The sequence below is a fragment of the Myotis lucifugus genome, unplaced genomic scaffold (assembly GCF_000147115.1).
Source record: "Myotis lucifugus unplaced genomic scaffold, Myoluc2.0 scaffold_11292, whole genome shotgun sequence".
NCBI classification, from domain to species: domain Eukaryota; kingdom Metazoa; phylum Chordata; class Mammalia; order Chiroptera; family Vespertilionidae; genus Myotis; species Myotis lucifugus.
In genome coordinates this window covers 1-5,204 of record NW_005882340.1, presented here as the reverse complement: position 1 = coordinate 5,204, position 5,204 = coordinate 1, and the positions used below count along the sequence as shown (strand labels likewise).

Below are 5,204 nucleotides of genomic sequence, written 5' to 3'. Positions count from 1 at the left end.
CAAAGAGGAAAAATTATGAAACTGATAATCACTTGACATACTAACAGTCAGCTTACACTCTGGTGGAGAGTTTGAGGATCAATTAGTGACAGTAACATAGAGAACTAAGCAAAGAGACTCAGCATCCTGCAGCCGCCGCCTCCAGGGACAATGGTGGCCCACCTGCTGCTGTGTGCCTGGTCCAAGGTCCCTGCCATTGGCCAGGGAGCTCCCCCCTGCCAGCAGTCCCTGAGCACCTGCTCTGGCCTGGACAGTACCTGCAGCGCAGCACTGTGCCCACCATGCACTACCAGGACAGCCTGCCCAGGCTGCCTGTTCCCAAACTTGAAGACACCATTAGAAGGTACCTCAGTGCACAGAAGGCTCTCTTGGATGATGGGCAGTTCAGGAAAACAGAAGGATTTTACAAGAATTTTGAAAATAGGATTGGAAAAGAATTGCACAATCAGCCGGTTGCTCAGGACAAGCAGAATAAGCATACGAGCTACATTTCAGAGTCAAGGAAGGAAAGAGAATGAGGAAGAAAAGGCCATTAATAAACATTAGGGCAATGCAAATCAAACCGCAGTGATGGTTACCAACCAGACTGGCTCCAATCAAAAAGACAAATAATAACAAACATTGCAAGGATGTGGAAAAACTGGAACCCTCATACACTGCTGGCGGTAATGGTGCAGACACTTTGGAAAAGACTGTAGCAGTTCCTCAAAAGGTCAAACATATACTTAACATCTGACCTAGCCTTCCACTCCTAGTTATATCCCCAAGAGAATTCATAATAACCAAAAAAGTGGAAACAGCCCAGATGTCCATCAACTGATGACAAATGTTCTAGCTACACTAATAAAAGAGAAACATGCAAATTGGTGTCACTCTGCTATGCCCACCAGCCAATCAGGATGGGTATGCAAATTAACCCAACAAAGATGGCTTTAATTTGAAGACTGAAGACTGAAGACGACTGAAGACTGAAGACGATTGAAGACTGAAGACGACTGAAGACTGAAGAGGCTTGGCTTCTCTGCTGTAGCTGGAGCGAAGGCCTGGGTCCCAGCAGCCAGGGGAAGGAAGGCCTATTGCACGAATCTCTTTGTGCAACGGGCCTCTAGTATTTATATAATGGAACATTATCCCAGGTTTGATTCCAGCCAAGGGCACATGCCTGGGTTGAGGGTTTGATCCCCAGCAGGGGATGTACAGGAGGCAGCCGATCAATGATTCTCTCTCATCATTGATGTTTCTATCTCTCTATCCCTCTCCCTTCCTCTCTAAAATCAATAAAAATATTTTTACAAAAACCACATTATTGCCCCTGGTTTGATATGTACTTAACTGCTCGAGACCTCATTGTCCTGAACTTTAATCCATTTATGGCATTCAACCCTGATCCACAGACTGAGTATAATGACCAGCTCACCCGGGCGACCAACATGATGGTTTCTGCCATCCGGTTTCTGAAGAACTCCCGGCTGGCCTTTTGGAACCAGAGGCGTTCCACTTGAACCCTGCCAAGAGTGACACTGACACCTTCAAAAAACTCATACACGTTGTGTCTTCCTCTCTGTCTTGGTATAGTGCCTACTTGGTCAATGCATATCCACTGGATATGTCCCAGTATTTTCGGCTTTTCAATTCAACTCGTTTACCCAGACCCAGTTGAGATGAACTCTTCACTGATGACAAGGCCAGACACCTCCTGGTCCTATGAAAAGGACATTTCTATGTCTTTGATGTCCTGGATCAAAATGGGAACATTGTGAGCGCCTCTGAAATCCGGGCTCATCTGAAGTACATTCTCTCAGACAATAGCCCTGCCCCCCGAGTTTCCACTGGCATATCTGCCCAGTGAGACCCGAGATGTCTGGGCAGAAGCTGGTGAGTGGTGGCAGCGAGGAGACCCTGAGGAAAGTGGACTCTGCTGTGTTCTGTCTGTGCCTAGATGACTTCCCCATTAAGCACCTTGTCCACTTGTCCCATACCATGCTGCACGGTGACGGCACAAACCGCTGGTATGATAAATCCTTTAACCTCATTATAGCCAAGGACGGCACTGCCGCTGTCCACTTTGAGCATGCTTGGGGCGATGGGGTTGCAGGTTTTCAATGAAGTGTTTAAAGACAGCACTAAGGCCCCTGCCATGACGCCACAGAGCCAGCTGGCCAGCACTGACTGTTCTGCTGCTGTGCAGAAACAACTTCAAGCTGAACGATGCCTTAAAGACTGGCATCATTGCTGCTAAGGAAAAGTTTGATGACACCATGAAAACTGACTGCATCCAGGTTCAGAGAGGGGGCAAAGAATTCTTGAAGAAGCAGAAGCTGAGCCCTGACTTGGTGGCCCAGCTGGCCTTCCAGATGGCCTTTCGGTGGCAATATGGGCAGACGGTGGCCACCTATGAGTCCTGCAGCACTGCAGCGTTCAAGCGCGGCCGCACCGAGACCATCCGTCCTGCCTCCATCTTCACAAAGAAGTGCTCCGGGGCCTTTGTCAGGAAGCCCTCCAAGCACAGCGAGGGAGAGCTTAAGCAGATGATGGCCGAGTGCTCCAGATGCCACGGCCAGCTGACCAAGAAGCGGCAATGGGTCAGGGTTTTGACCGACACTTATTTGCTCTGTGGTACCTGGCAGCAGCCAAAGGGATTGTCCTGCCGAGCTGTATCTGGACCCTGCATCTAGGCAGATAAACCACAACATCCAGTCCCCTAGCACACTGACCAGCCCAGCCGTGAACATTGGTGCCTTTGCCCCGTGGTCCCTGATGGCTTTGGTGTTGGGTATGCCGTTCATGACAACTGGATAGGCTGCAACGTCTCCCCCTACACAGGCCGCAATGCCCGGGAGTTTCTCCAATGAGTACAGAAGGCCTTAGAAGACATGTTTGAGGCCATGGAAGGCAAATCCATCAAAACTTAGCTTCTGGGCAGGTTAAAAGCCTCTGTTTCATAGTAGATGCTTCATCTACATGAAAATTGAGGCCTCTGTAGCCAATAGGTGCTATTCTGTGACTATTGGAACAAATCATGCGGTGCCTCAGCGGCCAATGCGGTGAAGCCTGAGCTTTAAAATCATGGTTTTAAAACTAAACTTGTAATTTCCAGGTGGAATTAGATCACAATGAAAGATAATGTGAGATTTCAATTCTAAGGGCATTAGATTAGGAGGGTAGGATTTGGAAAAATAACTCAGGTTTATTTATTGTTGAAGCAGAAATAAAATTTAATTGTTGCAAAAGAGAAAGAAAGAAAGAAAGAAAGAAAGAAAGAAAGAAAGAAAGAAAGAAAGAAAGCTAAGCAAATGAAAAGTGAGGTAAGTATTAACTCCAAGAAAACTAAAAGTTAAGGATAAAAGGATATAATCATATACTGCATAATCACAATAATGTAAATAATAAGTGTTGACCAAAAAATGATAAAAATATTGAGAGTTGAGGGAGAGTAGGATAAAAGAACTAAGTCCTCATCTTCCATAGTAGGAAGTAAATAAAAATCAAGAAAAAAAATTATAAGCATGTTGCTTAGAAATATGGAGGCAAATACCAACTAAAAGAGTTCAATGCAGTTGCTGCCAGTGAGTGGGAGTGGGGCAGGGGGTTAATGCTTTTCATTATAAGCTTTGTAAAACTTTTTTTTTTTTTAAATCCTCATCTGAGGACATTTTTCCATTGATTTTTAGAGAGAGTGGAAGAGAGAGGGAAAGACAGAGAGAAACATCAATGTGAGAAAAACACATCAATTGGGTGCCTCCTGCACGCGCCCCAACCAGGGCCTGGGCTGGGGAGGAGTCTGCAACTGAGGTACATGCCCTTGACCAGAATCAAACCCGGGACCCTTCAGTCAGCAGGCCACTGCTCTATCCACTGAGCCAAACTGGCTAGGGCCTATTTGATTTTTAAAAAACTAAGTGCATGGATTACTTTAATAAAAATAAAGATAATATCTGAAATGTAGATGCTTTGTCGTTAACAGACCACTTATAATACACATCACAATTTATGGCCACTCCCCAGTGCTTCAGGACCCAGGGCGGCAAACCACAGCTCAGAGTCAGTTCATTTTCTTCAGATGCTCGGTTCCAGCTGAGGCCACAGAGACAGGGGAAGTTCGGGGGTACAGCAATAGCAAATTACAGCGATGGTTCTGAAAGTTCCTGACATCCAGGAAGACATTCAACAGGTTTCTGGACAAGGTAATTCTATGCTGTGCTTATCTTTTCCAAAGGGAAACTTTCCCTCCTGAGTTTTCTTTTTCAATAAGTAGCAGCAACATCCACTCAATTGCCCAAGGATTAGTCAGAATTTTTCCAGGTGCAAGTACCAGAAACCAAACTCCAACTGGCTTAAGCAGAAAAGCAATTCATGGAGTCCATGAAGTCCAGGGGAAACCCTGGGAGAAGCCCAGGTTCCAATCCTACCTTCAACATTCACCATTGTGTAACTTGGATGAGATACTTCAGTTACCTATAACATGAGGGTTATAATAGTACTAGAGGCCCAGGGCACAAAATTCGAGCACTGGAAGGGGGTGGTCCCCTCAGCCTGGCCTGTGTCCTCTCACAGTCCAGGACCTAAGCCAGCAGTCGGACATCCCCCTCGCCGTCCAGGACCCCTCGCTCTTTACTGCCCACCTGCTCACTGCTCCTTACCACTTAGCTCGCTGCTCCTTAGCATTGCCGCGGAGGTGCAAGAGGCTTCCGCTACCACCACTGCGCTTGCCAGCCGTGAGACCTGCTTCTGGCTGAGCGGCGCTCCCCCTGTGGGAGCACACTGACCGCCAGGGGGCTGCTCCTGCATTGAGTGTCTGCCCCCTGGTGGTTAGTGCGCATCATAGTGACTGGTCGTTCCGCTGGTTGGTCTGCTGTTCAGTCAATTTGCATATTAGGGTTTTATTATTAGGATTGTTGTGACTATGAAATGAGTTCACATTTTAAAGTTTTAAAGTATTTTAAATAGTGCCTGGTGCACAGCCAACACTTAATAGATAATACCTATTATTCTAAGCTATTATCCAGGAATCACAAGAAATCTGGAGGACTAATAAAAATATTCATCCTGCCCAGTCGGTGTCACTCAAGGGTTGAGCGTAGACCCATGAACCGAGAGGTCACTGGTTCAATTCCAGGTCAGGACACATGCCCAGGTTTTGGGCTCGATCCCCAGTGGGTGTGCAGGAGGCAGCCAATCAATGTTTCTTTCTCATAGATGTTTCT

The 5,204-nt window shown here is 46.7% G+C and overlaps 1 pseudogene; it reads left to right on the top strand.

Annotated features, from left to right (window-relative positions):
- Nucleotides 1–150: 150 nt before the first annotated feature.
- LOC102443314 lies at nt 151–2,929 on the top strand (annotated as a pseudogene).
- The last annotated feature ends 2,275 nt before the right edge of the window (nt 2,930–5,204 follow it).